We start from the raw sequence: 19,089 nt of genomic DNA, 5'->3' as shown, positions 1-19,089 counted from the left end.
TATATATATATATATATATATATATATATATATATATATATATATACAGGTCACGGCAGAGAGTTCTGACAAAATGTGATTCACTGGAGAAGGTAATGGCAACCCACTCCAGTATTTCCTGCCAAGAAAACCCTATGGCCAGTCACAATACCATTATCGATATGGCGCCGGACGATGAGCCCCCCAGGTTGGAAGGCGTCCCACATGTTACTGGGGATGAACAAAGGGCGATTCCTAGTAGCTCCAGGACGAATGAAGCGGCTGGGCTAAAGCCAAAAGGACGCTCAGTTGTGGATGTGTCGGGAAGCGACCGGAAAGTCCGATGTTGCAAGGAGATATATCACATAGCAACATGGAATGTAAGATCTATGACGCAAGGTAAACTGGATATCGTCAAGCGAGAAATGGACAGATTGAACATTGATATCTTGGGTATCAGCGAGCTCAAGTGGACCGGAATGGGAGAATTTAACTCCGGCGACCATTATGTCTTTTATTGTGGGCACGAATCCAAGAGAAGGAATGGGGTCGCTCTCATAGTAAACAGAAGAATGGGCAAAGCAGTGCTAGGGTACAACCCCAAAAACGACCGAATGATTTCACTTCCGATCCAAGGTCACCCTTTCAACATAACAGTCATCCAAGTCTATGCACCGACCGCTGCTGCTGAAGAAGCTGACATTGAGAGATTTTATGCGGACCTACAATGCCTTTTAGACCGCACCCCATCATCAGACGTCGTTTTTCTCATAGGAGACTGGAATGCTAAGGTCGGGAGTGAAGAAATATCCGGAATTACAGGCAAGTTCGGTCTTGGTGAGCCAAATGAAGCTGGGCAGAGGCTAGTAGAGTTCTGTCAAGAAAACAACCTGACCATAGCGAATACTCATTTTCAACAGCACAAGAGGCGCCTGTACACATGGATTTCACCGGACGGTCTGTACAGGAATCAGATCGATTATATTATTTGCCGGCAGAGATGGAGAAGCGCTATACAAGCACTAAAAACAAGGCCTGGGGCCGATTGTGGCACCGATCATCAGCTTCTTGTTGCCAAAATTAAGCTTCGATTGAGGAAAACGCAGAAAACTAGAAGGCCTTTCAGGTATGATCTGGATCAGATTCCATTAGAATATGCTGTGGAAGTGAGGAATCGATTTCAAGAATTAGATCTAGAAGACAAAGAACCCGAAGAGATGTGGACTGATGTTCGTGATATAATACAAGAAGTTGCTACTAAGGTAGTTCCAAAGCAAAAGAAATGCAAAAAAGCAAACTGGTTATCTGATGAGGCTTTGCAAATAGCTGAGGAAAGGAGGATGGCAAAAGGTATGGGGGAAAGAGAAAGATACAAGGTTCTCAATGCGGATTTTCAGAAAATAGCAAGGAGAGATAAGAATGCCTTCCTGAACATAAAGTGTCAAGCAGTTGAGGACAACAGCCAATTAAAGAACACAAGAGCTCTGTATAAGACAATCAAAGATATCAAAGGAAGTTTCTGTGCTAAGCTGGGCGTGATAAAGGACAAACGAGGCAAGGACCTCACTGAAGCCTCAGAGATAAAGAAGAGGTGGCAGGAATACACAGAAGAACTGTACAAGAAGGACCCGGATGTGCAAACCCAACATAGGACGGTTGTGATTACTGATCTCGAGCCGGGCATCCTGAAGAGTGAAGTTGAATGGGCCTTAGCCAGCCTTGCTAAGAACAAAGCTAGCGGAATTGATGGTATTCCAGCTGAGTTGCTTCAAAACCTCAACCACGACGCTGTTAACACACTGCATACATTATGTCAAAAGATTTGGACAACCCTGCAGTGGCCACAGGATTGGAGGAGGTCAGTTTACATCCCCATTCCAAAGAAAGGCAGTGCCAAAGATTCCTCCAACTACCGCACGATCGCGCTTATTTCGCATGCTAGCAAGGTGATGTTAAAAATCCTGCAAGGTAGGCTGCAGCAGTATGTGGATCGGGAGCTTCCGGACGTGCAAGCTGGGTTTCGCAAGGGCAGAGGAACTAGAGACCAAATTGCCAACCTTCGCTGGATCATGGAAAAAGCAAGAGAGTTCCAGAAACCCATTTACTTCTGCTTTATTGATTATGCGAAAGCGTTTGACTGCGTAGATCACAGCAGATTGTGGCAAGCTCTCCAAGAGATGGGAGTTCCAATTCACCTCATCTGTCTCCTCAGGAACCTTTATGAAGGGCAAGAGGCCACAGTCAGAACTGGGCATGGTCTTACTGATTGGTTTCCGATTGAGAAAGGGGTGAGGCAAGGCTGCATACTGTCGCCCTGCCTATTTAACCTATATGCAGAGTGCATCATGAGGAAGGCCGGTCTGGACGAGTCTTCAGCTGGAGTGAAGATTGCTGGAAAACGTATCAACATCCTTAGATATGCGGATGATACCACTTTAATGGCAGAAAGTGAAGTGGAACTCAAGAGACTTCTGATGCGCGTACAAGAAGAGAGTGAGAAGTTTGGGCTTAAACTGAAGATTAAAAAGACGAAGATCATGGCGTCTTGCCCTATCAAGTCCTGGAGCATCAATGGAGAAGAAGTGGAAGCTGTGACAGATTTTCTGTTCTTGGGCGCCAAGATTACCTCTGAAGGAGACTGCAGCCATGAAATTAGGAGACGCCTGCTTCTGGGAAAGAGAGCAATGGTTAGCCTTGACCGCCTAGTAAAGAGCAGAGACATTAGTCTGCCAACCAAGATCCGTATAACCCGTGCTATGGTCTTTCCAGTTGTGATGTATGGATGCGAGAGTTGGACTGTGAAAAAGACTGACCGCCGAAGAACTGACGCGTTTGAATTGTGGTGCTGGCGAAGACTCTTAAGAGTTCCTTGGACTGCCAGAAGATCAAATCAGTCGATATTGTCTACCATAAACCCTGACTGCTCATTGGAGGGTCAAATTCTAAAGTTAAAGCTCAGCTACTTTGGTCATCTGATGAGAAGAGAGGAGTCGCTGGAGAAAGATTTGATGTTGGGAAAGGTTGAGGGTCGCCGGAGAAGGGTAGGCAGCGAACGCGATGGTTAGATGGCATTCTCGAGGCATTGCAGATGTAGCTATGTGATGTTAAGAAGATAGTGAGAGACCGGAAAGCGTGGCGTGACATGGTCCATAGGGTCACGAAGAGTCGGACACGACTGAACGCCTGAACTGAACATATATATATATATATATATATATATATATATATATATATATATATATATATATATATTATTGCTGCCTAGGTGTGCAGAAAACGGCAATGGCTGTCACCGTGGGCTTCGAGCTGAGTTTCCTCTCTTTCTTCTGGGTCACGTGTGCTAAGAAATTACACAAGCATCACCCTGCAACAGCTATGACTCGAAATAAGAAGCCACAGTACAAGAGAGGCACCTGAGGTCCGCTGGCAAGACAAGAAACTCATTACAGCCTTCGAGCTCAGCGTGGACATTCGCACGTGTTCCCAGCGGGCGACCCACCGCTATCTTCGCCGAACTCTTCCTACTGCAACAAATTTATGTAATCGCGCACTGAAACTGCCATGAAACTGACCCCCAATGCGCTACGCATTTCTTGAGCAGCCACCTCTGATAGGCATTAGGCGAGGTAGCGCGTGCTCCCCTGCCGATCTTACGCTAAAGACTCGTGCTTTGTTCAGTTTCGTTATTTTATAGTGCATTTATTTCTTTTCTTGAATTTGCTGCCTTTGGTAAACTTCTGCTTTCCATGTCAGCGTCTCTTCGCTCAATTGTTCGGAGAAGGCGGTGATCAGAGGATGGTGACAAAGGCGTCATTTCCAACAGCTAAGGCTCCAAATGATGAAGCCATAGCACAAGAGTGGAGTGTGGGGTATGCTGGCAAAGCAAACACCTCATTAGCGAGTTTTAGAACAGGGGACCAACAGTTAGGGGAATAGCGTAATTGCGGAGCGCAAGGGTGTGGCTGCGGCCTTCCATTCCTGCTCCTTCTCGGAGGTATCTATATAATCATTGCTGCGGATGTCCCACAGGATACGTCTCCTTTCAACCTCAGCGATCAGCCTTCCACTGAGAGGCCGCTTGCCCATGCTGAAAACGCAAGAATGCACAGGAAACAAAACGATGTCAGCCACTGAACCGCTGCTCTCGCACGCAACGTGCTGGCGAGCAGTTCTCCCTCTTTCAGTGTGGCTCCGCCCAGAAACACGTAATGGCCGCTCCGACTCTCATTAACCCCGTGCCGCTTCCCTCCCCCGGCAGCTGCTCGGTGTCGGCATTTTCTTTGTACCACCAGAACCTTGCCAGAACCTAGCGATCGAGTAGTTATCCAGAATTCTCTTTATACGATTGAGGTCGTCGTGCTGCCAAGTTGCTCGCACGCTGTAATTTTAGGCTGGGATTTCCTGTCGCGTCATGCTGCTATTATCGGTTGTGCTCGAACTGAAGTGGGGTTCTCGACTTTGCCCGATGCATTACCAGACGCTTATCATCAAATTCTTGTGCTAAAGCCCTCGTCGCCGAAGATATCGACCTTCCTCCCTGCTCTTCAGTGCTTGTTCGTGTCGCTTGTGCCTCTATTACCGATGACACCGTTCTCTTCACACCAGCCCATACTTTCCTGCGCCGCAAGTGCCTTCCATTGCCCTACGCAGTGCTCGATATTTCCGCTGGCCTTTCCATGTTATGGGTCTCTAACCCAATTAACTCCCCTACTGCTTTGCGCCATGGCGAATGCCTCAGAAGTATTCAGCCAATCGCATCTCTTCTGATCTCTGAGGAACCTGACGACGCGCCGCACCGTGCTATGACTGCGCTCAGCCCCCCTTCACCTGCGCCCGCTCCCCCCTCTACAGACTTGTTCCTCCGTTCCATAGACGCCGATCTTCCTCCAGAGCAACGCACTCAGCTTTTGAAGCTTCTACATCACTTTCGCTCCTCCTACGACACTCATCAGAGTTTTTTGGGTCAAAATTCTACAGTCACTCATCGCATCGACACCGGCACCCACGCATCACTGCGAAAGCGACCTGACTGTGTTCGCTGCCGCTGTGTTCGCTGCTCATCTGCCCAGTCCTGCTGATCAAGTCCTGTTGATCTGCTGAATAAACCTCCCTTTCTTACATAGTATTTAAAGGGCACACCGTACCCGCCGAAAAGTAATGCTCCCGCACTTACACATCATTAGGACTGCTTAACTGCTCGAAGGTTTTTTCTACCTTCTCTAGAATACCGTACTATGAAAAGGAATGGCGTGCATCCTTGCTACGAGATATCATACTTATGGTCTTAAGTACAAATGTAGTCAATGAGTCAGAAAAGCAGGTGCAAAAAATAAATCAGAAAGCTAACAGCCTCTAGAAGTTTTCACCGCCAAAGGTCATTCTCGAGAAAACACTCGAAGAACTCCATTTTTTCCCCTCTCTTGCAGTCCATATCACCAAGTGAATGCGAACGTTTTTGCGTTTACTTAGAGGGTGTGGAACTTTCCTCGTAGGAACACTCATTCTGTGAGCAGTTTAACTTGCCCACAGTGGCCTGCCGAATAATCACACTGCGCACCAAGTTGGTAATTGTCAGAGACCAGCGACACTTAATTTTGAAGTTGCCACATTTGCATTTCCCTGGAAAGATATCTCAGGCGTTCACTCAATATAAATTAATGCCTGCCTCAACAGCAAAAACAAGGGAATCCCACAGCATATGAAATAGATAACTTTACTCGCACTGTGAATGCACGATGTGTCTGTCGGCGCCTACTAGTCATATGCTCGGTCATTACGGTCCAAAGCAGCCTTATCTTGGGGTCTGTTGGGAATTAAAACATTCTCCATCCAGTTCTGGAGTGGTTGGTGCTTTGCACCACACAACACCCAGACATTTTTGGATGTGCGTCCCGGCAGCTCCAAGAAAGAAGGCCACAAAGCTGCTGCTTGAAAGGGCATGAAAATGGCGGACGATGGAGCACTCGCCCTCCAAAAAAGTGCTTTCACCCTATAGCTCAACGAGCACTAATCTGACCCCTACGGCGCGATATAAACTGTACCTAAAGATGTGAACGCATTGCAGCAGCCGCAAATCTCTAACCGAGAGCAGTATGACCCATTTATAAATTTCAGCACTTACCAGTGTTATAATTATTAGAATGTCTCTTCTGTACACACCAATGACCCTGTCAACTGCACAGTCTATCTGCACCAATCAACTGTGAACATCCGACTTGTTTTATGCATGCGCGCACAGTTCATACTTCCCAAACACGCATTAAGAGGACATTGAAATAAACACCAAGATATATTTTTCTGTGGTCTTTAGCTTGTTGCAGGACCTGAAACTTCATGATCATATTAGCAAAAGGAGTTTCAATGATATATTTGCATCAAAAGTTTACAATTCATGGCTTGCCACACACACAATACGAGACCTACGTTATAAACTTGTAATTACGTCACAGCGACAAGCCTTAAACGATTTACCCCACAACGAGAGCTCTGACCGCTCTATAGTTAAAATCGGAATGAAATAGTGACTGCAGTTTATAGTGTGTGGGCTATCATTGCAATTCGTGCCACCGTAATTTGATAACTACCTAGATATTCTAGCTCGGGCTCCAAATTTCACTGGCTAAGACAATACATAAAGGAGATCAGGGACAAGTGAGCTTCCTTACATCTCAACGTATATGAAACGGTGGTCCGGTTTGGTTGTTTGGGGCTGAACATCACAATTCGAATCCGAATATGAGAGAGCCATCCTGGAGGGCGCCAGACATTTGGATCATTTGGGGTTCTTTAATGTGCACTGTTGTGACCGGTCATGGTCCGCGCTTGCGCGCACTATTGTTCGCCTGTGGGCATGGTATTGATATGTGCTGTTGGTGCAAGGGCTCTAAGTGAGCCTGTTTCCATGAATCTTTTTGTGTGAGCATGCTTTGCTTTGTTGTGACCCTGCAACTGCCAAGTTGGCGTTGCCAAGGGAACGTCAAGAAAAATACAAAGAAACGTCGCCCTGTGAGAAATAGCCGGAAGTGCTTTTGTTCAACTGTTCACCCTTCCCGTCGAGAGGCGCTATTGTCAAGTGAGGAATGCCTATTGCCCAAAGGAGACGATCGGAGTGACACGTCCTCTGACGTACAGGAGAAGAAAGGAGCATGAGAATTACGGCCATTAGAGGATTTCCCATGAATGCAGGAAAAAGTTGAAATTGTCGGAAAGGGACAATGCTGGGAGCAGTATTCGTGGCGCGCACGTTCACTTGGGTTTCTGAGAAGGAAATCCACTTGCCAGAACCAACATAGCGGATCTTTGCAGAAGAATCGAAATTTACCTCCTCGCCGTTCCCAAGCTCTACCCGACAACAAGTGACCACGCCCGAAGAAACAATACTGGACCAGTCAGTGCGTCAGACCATCAGTGCTGTGATGTGATCGATTGGTTGCCGATATCTGAGGGGTGTGCCCTGGAACTGATTGGTCAGCATCTTTAGAGAGGGGCTGGACATAGGGGGATTTAAGGACATTGCAGAGCACGAAATGACGCTCTGAGCCCTGGCTAAACGGCTCATCCCGACGCTTCTCGCTATGAGCTCTTAACGCTGGCCATTTTGCTGATATACCCTTTTTTCATGTAAATAAGTTTTCTCAAAGTGCCATTAAACCTGCTTATGCATATATTTTATCAATTTCGAAGCTTCAATCCTTCATCATCCCGGAGTCTCTGCACGCTACCAAGTGAAGGCCGGGTCGACTTAGTCCCAGCGTCACGACAGCACTGATATCGCACAGTACACCCACGCCTTTCTTTTGGACTGCATCAAAAAGAGGCTCTAAAAGAGCGCAAACACACACGACCATTAAGGACAAGAGACGAGACACAAGCGCCGGCGCTTGTGTCTCGTCTCTTGTCCTTAGTGGTCGTGTGTGTTTGCGCTCTTTTAAAGTTTTCCAAAAATGAACCGACTCGCCCAAAAAGAAGTGTGAACAAAAAGAGGCTGCCGCAGCCGGTATTCTATCCCGCAACCGTGGGGACGTCTTTCAGGTGATGTATACATTGTACCACCGCTGTGGGACAGGTATCAAAGGAGTTCACAAAATGCTTCAGATGACTATGTTCATCTAGCGTGATTTCGAGGTAGTTGCTAGCATTGTGTTTCTGTGCGTGCAAGTGTGCTGACAATCTGGCTTTCTTGAAGCAGGTTTCTTAAGGAGAAATGATTGCAAGCTTAATCGGGCGCAAAAAAAAAAAAGAAAAATCAAAAACCGCTCTTTTCCGTCACTTAAATTCCCACTGCCGTGGGGTGGGGACTTGTGTGAGATGTTACGTGGATTGGCCGAGAGCTGACTGGTTGACGAGGCGTTTACGTTATGAAACCATGTGACCTCGCCGAATTGCCAGGTCCGTTTGCGGTTGACATCAGGTACGCTGGTCACTTGATATGTCAGAGAGTGATATGGGGTCAGCCGCCAGTCGGCAGTTTCGTTTAGTAATGTGCAGACGCGACTAGAAACAACGGCGTAGCAGGCTATAATGGAACCAGAAATAACGTTGCGTGTATAAAGAGTAACGAATAATCCTCGAAAGCAGAGCGACCGACCAAGAAAGTGTGTCGCTGAAGATGCAGTATCTGGCGGCTGCAAAGACTCAGCATATGCACCCTGCTGCAGTGACGGAGCAGGAGAAACAGGGGAAAGGTTTTCGGAATTTATTTCTGTGGCAAGTGTATACGTAATGTATAAAAGCGTCCCTGAATTTAAATATGTTTTCAAATTCCATCTGCTTCGTCTATTCGGGCGTCGGCTGAAATATCAGAAAGCACAGTCTGTTTTTTTTTTTTTTTTTGTTAGATGTAGGCAGGTATCAACAATGACAGCTATAACAAATTTTTGCTTCAACCATACACTACAATAGGATGTGCTTTGTTTAAGCTCTGCAAACTGCCTATAGATTCTTACAATTCAGGCCAGTGGTGCCATTATTCACATCGTTGTTTTCGTGTTTTCTTTCGCCATGGAGTTGACCCCTGAATGGTTCCAGCTTCTGATTCCTGTAGCTATTACACCAGGTGGCAAACTGGATCACATCCGCACACCGCCAACGAACGTTTACCTTTACAGTTCACCGAGAAATGTAAAAGGTGCCAGTGGGAGTAAACAGAATCATGCGGACACTAAAAGAAGCTGGAGAAACAATCAAGAAAGTCCATCATGGATGGAAATACCTCCTTTTTTATCTATAAATAAAACATTTACCGGCGCTTCTATTTTCATACTCGCCCATTAATTTAGAGGCATGATTTTGGAGACGACGAAGCATTCCTCACGCCTTGCGCATGTCAATCACGGCAGTATCAGGTAACGATGACTCTAATGATATGCAGGATTCCTCGCCTAAACCTTTATTTATGTCGATGCCGGATCAGCACCACAAACCTTTGTGAAGCTTGCGGTGAGACTGAAAATATTGAACACTTCCTTCTTGCTTGCCGAAGGTTCTGAATCAGAGGAGGGTGCATTTAGAAACTCCAATTGCACGCTTGGGGTTTACGTTGTCGGTGCCGCTTCTACTCTCCTTCGGTGCGAGTGCGAAAGGTTTTGCGTTGCCTCAAATTTGTCAGTGCCTACATAAATACATCACAGCTACGGACAGATTCCCTTGCTAATTGCATTCCAAATTTACAAACTTCCAAATTTTTGTTTCGTATTTTTTCTTTCAATCAATTTTGTGATCTGAAATCTTATGTTTTTGTTTAGTTGACAATTACTCTAATGCACTAATTCAGTTTGTGTAGGACATTTGGCAGTCCACACTAAACCCTGGCCAATCCCCCTTCGTGGGTAGGGCCAAATATCAAGCCAGAAGAAGAAGAAGAAGCTGCCGCCCACCACCCGCATTCTGCAACGTGCTCCAAGCAAGCATTCGTGTTTTACTTCCAGACATTAACCATGGAAGACACTCGTCAGAGCGCTAAGGGTAAGAAGCCTTTGGCCGACATTACCAACGACTCCAACCGCCTTGGAAGTGCGCAGACGAGCGCAGAAAACAGACTGATCCGACCCAGTCAAGTGCTGCCAGGAGCAGCGCCCCTCGCACAGGCGGATGCAGAAAATATGACTTGGTATGGAAACCTGGCAGAGCTAGTGGCACAGAGACCCATCCCAAATACCGAGCAAGCCCGAGTCCTTGACTATGAAGGCACTTCAACTGAGCAAGAAAGGGACATCATTGTCACAGGTGATGACATGTGTCCGGACAGCCCCCCAAATCTACCTCCCCCTGAGGATGGGGACCTCAGATGCGATGAGCTGAACTTCCTAGACTCGGAGCCTATTCCAGACGATGTTCCCCTAGACCACCCAGTTCAAGACGTCTCTTTCGAGTGGCACAGTGGCGAGGATGACTAAATAGAGCCCAGCGGGGACGATGGACGTCGGAGCACAACGTCAGGTCCTGTGGCCCCCCCTCACCCTTTCTCCACGACGGCTTTTCTGGATTTTGCACGAAGATACTCCAACTATGCCGATTTCGACCAATGCCCTCACCTGAGCAGAGACTTTTTTTCTGGTTTGTTGATGCATGCTGCCCTTTCCCACTCGCCTAAGAACCGAACCGTCTTCAGAACCTGAGCTAGTCCTTTCTGACAGATTTCTTTGTCCAGCTTCGTCAGCCCTGCGCATCACAGCCGAACGAAAGTGTATATGTGGAACTCGTCATCCGACCAGTCATTAAAGTGCCTAAGACACCTGCCGTGCTAGCCTTGCAGTCCAGCTTGCTTGCTAGATAGTGCCACGATGAACATTTGAGCAAAATAATACACCCCTACGCGCGCTAGCCAACCCACAAATTGAGTGGGATAGTCTAATTCTTCGAATTTTTATTCGCTGTTTACCCCACGCAAAGCTGCTGTATATGAATTGACGTTCTTGAATGGTTATTGGTCAGCTCCCTAGCACAAAAATCCAATAGAAAACCAATAGCCTACCGGATCATTGACACTGCATTTATATGTCAGCGAGAGTATAGGTCATATGAGTGCGCTAGCCTTTGATCGTAAGGTTAGGGGTTTTCAGCTCCTAAGGTACCTAACAGGTAGGCCTGTAATACTAGTACGGCCATAGTTGTCAATAATCTGATAGACCTGTAAATTCAGTAGGCTTCCTACTGGTTTTGCAGGCACTATGGAATATTGGTATCTTCAAGGACAGGCGTGTGTTTACCCCTCGAGACACCTCAAGGGAGAGAACAACTATGCTCCATTTTTTGGGGATGAGTTACAGGGGCAGGTGCATATATACACAATTTATTCCACAATGATCGCGGCAAAGCATAGTTACACAAAATCCGAACACTGACTGCATCCAAATAGCCCTGATTCCAAAAGAACAGACTTCGGCCCGATGATGTAGTCTCTTCAATCCTAAAGTGTGTGAAAAAAAAACGAAGAATGACGCTGCAGCTTGTAAAAAAAATGCGATAAGTATCAAATAAATCACTTAAAAAGAGCGGCGCACGTATGTACCGGCAGCCGCGATTGAGCGCGTATTCAGGCGAAGGCAGTAGGGGAGGCACGGCGCCTCCTTCCTACGGCGCCTGCGGCTGCAGCGAAATCCTTGCTGCCGTGTCCTTCAAGTCTGTAAATGAAGTGTAGCATCAATTTGAGCCTCTGTTCTTGGTCGCAAAGTGTGATGTGGCCTCTTTTGATGCCTTAGGCATTTTACTGTGAAACGAGTATGAGCTTTCGGCGATACTGGAGATAGCCCGGATTTTTTCTCCCAGCGCAGCGTGTTTCCGCTTCCAAAGAAGAAGGCTGTTCACAACCGATACCTCCATTATCCAGAAAAACAATTTTCCGCCACCACATCACCGATTTTGTCACAAAGACGTACGCTCCACAATAATGGCCGGCTGTCTCAATAGCCCCTTTGTTTACTGTACAGTGGTAATGACAAACGGCTTCTCTAGTGATGAAGTCCTCCCTCCCCGCTCTTTCTTTATCATCGCCTACGATGACTGGCGTTGAGGTGATCATTCCATTGCAGCAGAACATTCCATCTCAGAATGTAAATGAGAGTACAACCTGTAAACCAGGGTTTTGGACAGTGAAACGTACAGGATTAAAATTCGGGAGCTCGTCAGTGTATAATTTCCAAGACTCACTTGCCGGTGTGTCTTTGATACTGATTGTGGAACCGCACTTACTTTCTCTATCGGAACTTGTGTCTGACTCTTCTGTCAAAGGAGGCACATAGTTGTCTTTGTCACTAACATCATCTTCGTTTCCTACAAAGAAAGTCTTACAACTTTCCGTAAAACACACCGGCCGGAATGAAATTCATGCTGCGGTTTTGTACAAAATGCAAGTCTTCAAAACCACGCGGTTAGAAAATATTTTTTCAGCGGTATAGTGCTGCCCTCTCTCGAAAGAAACACAAACAGCCCCATTGCAAATTTAACAAATCCAACCAGATTTCGCGCTAATTTATCTGCAGAAATTCTAAAAGCAGCCATACCAATCAGCCTGCAAATGATAAGTGTCACACAGAGGCTAAGAAAAACAGCACTAACCTGCAGTGTACCCCACAAAAGGTATATCAGTCGGTAGGTGGCAGCGAAACTATAAGGCAAAAACCCAGCAAGACCTGCATAATCTCCCAACCTGCTGCACTGCCGGGAGTGTCCCCAACTGACAACGAAGACAAGCCAAGCATGGATACGTGAAAAAGGCGGCCAACAGCCCACAATTACTAAGACTTAGACCCTGTTACAGGAAGCAACACAATATCCATGAAAAGGGAAAATAAGCAACACCACCAGTACACAAAGCAAGTCGCCGCAGCAATCCCTACACTCAGACAAGGAATGGACGAGTCAGTGGTGCAACGCGATGACGTCCCCAGCACTCCGTCCTCTGTCCGGAGATGAAATCGCATATAGACTAAAGGCGGATGCTGTGACAGTCGCCTCACCTTCTATACCAAAGCCAGGGCTACACCAACAGAGACCATGCAAGAAGTGGGACAGAAACTTGACTTTTCCAATGAACAACATCGTCTCATAGCGATCCATGCAGGCATTCAGGATATTCTACTAGGCGTCCAACCTGAAAACATGGAAACAGTTCTCAGGGACCATCTGAAGCTACGGCAGGAGATGTACCCCCAGCACCTCTATAGCGTATTCGCCGCGCTAGAAGTGAGAGAAAAAGGCCAGGGTTATGAGCAGTATAGGATTTGGAACTCCCTGGCTAAGGAGGTATGTAAGGAATCGGGCTCCCCGGCCTGAGTTCATAAAAACAAGCCAGTTCCTGAAAGTAGGTTTGAACTGTCTGCTATACCGAAAGGAACCAGCTACTGAAATAGCGAACAAGTTTTGAAGGAGGGCATCTGCCTTTTTAGGAAGGCAGCCACACAATCCTAGCGCGTGTATACCGAAGAGCCATTCATTTGGGCAACTCCCCAACACACCAGCCGCCAGAAGCCAAATGGTTAGCAGAGCCATAGGCTCCGTGCAACACCTTTTGCAAAATATGGCGAAGCTACTGGAGTGAATGGGAATGCCCCCGTAAAACTTCCCTGACACAGAATGAGAGATGGCCTACTCCTCAGGGATGGTCAGTCAAAATGGTCAGGAGATTCATCCATTAAAGCAAGGAGAGGCCAACGAAAGTCAGTTGGCAACATGATAGAAAAACAGCGCAACAGACGTGGACGGAGGTTAAGAACAAACACCCGTCCTGTTTGTTCTTCACCTCCGTCCACGTCTGTTGCGCTGTTTTTCTATCATGCCACCAGACCAACTCGCCCAGATGTCTCTTTTATTTCATTTGGCAAGACGGCGGAAACCTGGCACGAAAAGTAGAGCCCGATGGCGTAAGGAACCACAAAAAAGCGGCCAAAGTTGCTTTACTTAATTTACACGGGGGCAGACTCTTAGCGAAATGTTGGGAAGTATACAAGGAAATGTTGAAAGCAGAAAAAGCACTGTTTGGAGTAGCAGAAACACACTTACGGGACATGGATACACCTAGGGAAACGCACCTAGGGAACAGCCACATGGTGTGCCCGAGGCCAGCCAGAGTTCATGCATTGACTAGCAGAAAACTGCTGCGTACTTCAGAGCGTTCACATCGATGAGGAAGGCCAATACAGCTTGGGGAGTGGCCAAAATCGTCCAAAGCACAGTTTCTCTCTGCTACAGCCTATGAACAGGTGGCCATGAAATTGAGCTGAGCCCCGACCGAGAAGAGGCAGTCACGTATGACCAATACATCAGTGAACTCCGCGACATTGTGTAGAAGCATGTGAAGATAGCCAGCCCGCGTCGATGGTTTTGCAGAAAAAGTTGGTGGGATGGGGAGATAAGTGCAGCATTATGCGCCCGTCGTCTTGCCAACCGACAACTCCATCCGGCGGTTAAAAATACCGAGAGCGAAAATGTACAGGCAGTTGGTTAGCCTCTTGGTTAGCCTCCACGTTTCAGCCCCATAGGTGAGTACAGGCGAGATGCAACTGTTTTATACTTTCCTCTTGAGCGATACCGGTAAGCTGCTAGTCATAATCTGCGAATGCTTGCCAAATGCGCTCCATCCCAATCTTATTCTTCTTGTTATTTCCTTTTCATGGACCGGATCTGTGGTTACTACCTGTCCTAAGTAGACACATTCGTCTACTACTTCCAGTACTTCGCTACCTAATGTAAACTGCTGTTCCTTCCCGAGGCTGTTGAACTTTACCTTAGTCTTCTGCATATTGATTTTCAAGCCTACCTTTCTACATTTCCTGTCTAGGTCATTAGTCATTATTTGCAGTTCATCCCCCGAGTTGCTTAGCAAGGCAATGTGATCAGCAAATCGCAGATTACTGAGGTATTCTCCGTCTACCCTTATCCCTAACTGCTCCCAATTCAAGTCTCTGAATACTTCCTCTAAGAAAGCTGTGAATAGTACTGGGGAGATTGTGTCTCCTTGCCTAACACCTTTCTTTATGGGAATTTTGTTACTTTCTTTATGCACAACTATGGTTGCTGTGCAACCACTATATATATCTTCCAGCACTTTCACGTACGGCTCGTCTACCCTCTGATTTCGCAATGCCTGCATCACCGCCGAGGTTTCTACTGAGTCAAATGCTTTTTCGTAATCAATGAATGCTACGTATAAGGGACTATGCTATGTATGCTGTCAGAGGAACTAGAGGGTATGAAATGGGATGTCATAGGGCTTAGTGAGGTTAGGAGGCCAATTGAGGCATATACTGTACTGAAGGATGGGCATGTACTGTGTTATCGAGGTTTACCAGAAGGGTGACAACTAGGAGTAGGCTTCCTTGTCAATAAGTATATAGCGGGTAATATAGATGAATTCTATAGTATTAAGGAGAGGGTGGCAGGCATCGTAATTAGGCTTAATAAGCGGTATAAACTGAAGGTTGTACAGGCCTATGCACCTACATGTAGTTGTGATGACCAGGCAGTTGAAAGCTTCTACGAAGATGTAGAATCGGCAATGCGAAAAGTAAAGACGCAGTATACTGTACTACTGGGCGACTTCAATGCCAAGGTAGGGAAAAAGCAGGCAGGAGACAAGGCAGTAGGTGACTTTGGCATTGGTTCTAGGAATAGCAGGGGGGAGTTACTAGTTGAGTTTGAATAGCGCAATAACTTACGAATCATGAATACCTTCTTCAGCAAACGGAAGAACCGGAAATGGACAAGGAAAAGTCCTAACGGGGAGACTAAAAATGAAATCGACTTCATAATGTGTTCAACCCCCGCCATTATGCAAGATGTAGATGTAATCGGGAAAGTGCGATGCAGTGACCACAGAATGGTGAGGTCCCGAATTAGTCTAAATCTGAAGAAGGAACGCAACAGATTAGTAAGAGAGAAACCCATCAACGAAATAGCGGTGAGGGGGAGGGCATAAGAGTTCAGGATCTCGCTACAGAATAGGTATTCAGCTCTAACCGAGGTGGCGACATTACCCTAGAAGCAAGGAACAATAACTTCAGAGATATCATTACTGAGTGCGCGGTAGAAGTAGGCGGTAGGATAGTTAGAGAGGATACCGGTAAGCTGTCTAAGGATACGAAAGATTGGATTAAGAAACGGCAGAGTAAGAAAGCTTCCAATCCAACAGACCAGATCAAATTGTCCGAGATATCAAAGCTAATCAATAAGCGCAAGGTGGCCGATATAAAGAAGTATAGCATGGAGAAAATTGAGCATGCTGTGAAGAACAGGGAAAACCTTAAAGCGGTAAATAAGAAATTGGGCATAGGCAAAAACCAGATGTATGCGATAAGGGACAATGCGGGCAACGTCATCACGAATATGGACAAGATAGTCAAAGTAGCCGAGGAGTTCTATACAGATCTCTACAGTAGCCAAATTAGTCAGGACCGAAATGAGATTGGCGGTAGAGAAAAACAGTCACACGTTCCACCAGTGACGAAGGACGAGGTCAAGAAAGCGCTAGAAACTATGAAAAGGGGGAAATCAGCTGGAGAGGATCAGATAACTACAGATTTGCTGAAGGACGGGGGGGGGGGGGGATATAAACTGGCCACCCTGTATACGCAGTGCCTGGTGTCATCGAAGGTACCGGAACCATGGAAGAATGCAAACATTATACTCACTCATAAGAAAGGGGACTCTAAGGACCTTAAAAATTACAGACCAATCAGCTTGCTGTTTGTTACGTATAAGGTATTTACTAAGGTAATCGCTAAAAGAATCAGGACAACCTTAGACTGCAATCAAGCAAAGGATCAAGCAGGTTTTCGGAAACGGTACTCTTCTATCGATCATATCCATACTATCAATCAGGTGATAGAAAAATGCTCTGAGCCTTGATCGGGTGGCGTTAATGGCGTAGAAGCAGGCGCAGGGTGTCGCACCATATCTGCGCAAGTTGGACGTATGTACTCCGTGGGAAAAGGTTGCGGATCGGCGGCCGCTACCGAAGGCCGCAACCCTTCAAGCTCTTCGCGGACAATGATAGCTACAGAGCCGACCATCGGCTGGGGAGCACTGAAAATTGTCTGGAGCTATTCGCGTAAAACTGAGCGGATGATTTCGCGTAGTTTGGGGGTATAGCCCCGAAGGCCGAAAGCGGCTCCACTACCGAAGCGGCGAACACCGGCCTGACAGCTTCTGCAAGAAACTCGGCAACCGTGCTCGGTGGAATACGCACGAGGCCAGCGAACAGTCGCTCTTTAGCACCGCGCATGAGGTGGCGCACCTTTTTGTCTTCAGTCATGGCCGGGTCAGAAAACGCCGGAATAACAGGGTCACGTCCTCCACGCACAAGATTATAGTCTCATTCGGCATCTGCATACGAGACTCTAGAGCCATTTCTGCGCGTTCCCGCCGATTCATGCTGGTATGGGTCTCACGAATGCGTCGGCAGAACTCGCGCCATGATGTTACAGCGTCTTCTCGGTTCTCGTACCAAGTACGAGCGCCATCGTCCAGGCTGAACAAGACATTTTGAAACTTGGCGGCGTCGTACCACTGAATAAACGAAGCTACTCGTTCAAATTGGATGACCCAGTCTTCGACGAATTCGGTCTGACTGCAGTGAAAGGGCTGAGGCAGTCGTGGGTTCTCCAGGGTGTAGTAACTTGGAGCTTGCATAGCAGGTCGTGGGGCGGCTGCAGTGTTGAACTCCAACGGCCCGTGCTCAGGGGGCAGGCCTTGATTCTTCCCGCTAGTACGGTGCACAGGGGTATCGAATGGCACAGGAGTTGAATCCTGGACGTGCGGTGGTGTACGGGACATGTACTTGGATCGACACCCAGCACCTCCACTAAATAAGGTCGCGGACAACTGGGCAAGATGGGAACGACAGGTCTAGGAGCAGGTAGAGCTCCGTCCACAGCGTGCTAGCCGACTTCAGGGTCCTCTTCTTTCAGGCCATCAGGAACACCAGGTGGCAATAAGAAAACAAAAATAAATGTCCGGGTTGAGGCAATACTACGGATATAATTAAAAGAACGTTTAGCTCTTGAAAATTACATAGGTTCACTTGCTGGGTTAGAGCGCCCATCTCGGCTGCTGGAGGTGGTTAGTTCGAAACCCACCGACCGACACCCACCGGTAAAAATGAGTACAAGCGTCCCATTACACATAATTTCACAGCAGAAATGCTAGCTCTGGCGCTATTCAATCAATGCAACATTTGCGTATAACCTGTCAATGGCTAAGTAGTTATGGAAGGTAATTACGCCTTACCAGTAGAAGCCTTGCTAACCCTCCCTGATTTTCAGGGCCAGCTGAATAAATAAGCCTCCCTCACCTGCCCGACGGCTGTGTCCAAACCGGACAGCTGTTCTCGAAGATACGGGCGAATATTTCTCAGCATTTTTTCCTTCTTTTCATTTGGTTTTTATGAGTACCACTGCTCTAGAAAATTACCATGCTGATGTCTGAGTGAATGCTGATGTCTTCCTAGCCTCAGGTTCAGGCATCTTTCCGTTTGTCCTACATACACCGCAACATATTGTAACAGTTGTTACACAGACACAACTACTGTGGCCGCTGAGCGAGAGCACCAAGACAGCTCAACCAGCGAACGAGGGCACCAGGAACGGGGCCCATGCTTCAACGTCGTCTACTTCGTCCCATTGCGCTTCTTCTAGCTGTAATGCACGTGTCACTGCCCCCTCCTCTGGAGCATCGCCCCGATGCGGTGTTACCGTCAGACAGAAGAGCGGGGAGAAAAAGCATTCAAGGGTTACACCACTAGGCAGGCATCACGGAATAGACTACATGCAGCCTGAAGATCAGTCGGGGGTTCACTCGTAGTATGGCTTTATGCGCATCACATATACAACGTAACTGCGCTTCCCGTTGTGCGATGAATGAGCCGGCGAGGTTGGTGCAACTTCATACGTTACGTCACTGAGGCGGCGGAAAACAAGGTAAAGGCAGAAGTTGCGGCGTAGTAACGTTTCGAACCGCCTGCGGCGACGAACGGGCATCCAGATCCACACATAGTCGCCCGGGTTGTAGGTAACGTAGCGGCGTCCAAGGTTGTAGCGTTCAGCATCGATCTGCTGCTGGCGGTGAATACGCTGTCAGGCCAGTTGCCGCGCTTCTTCCGCCCGCTGAACATAACTG

This window comes from Amblyomma maculatum, chromosome 1 (assembly GCF_055883805.1).
Source record: "Amblyomma maculatum isolate TAMU_Amacu chromosome 1, ASM5588380v1, whole genome shotgun sequence".
In the NCBI taxonomy this organism is placed as follows: domain Eukaryota; kingdom Metazoa; phylum Arthropoda; class Arachnida; order Ixodida; family Ixodidae; genus Amblyomma; species Amblyomma maculatum.
This window is presented reverse-complemented; position numbering follows the sequence as displayed.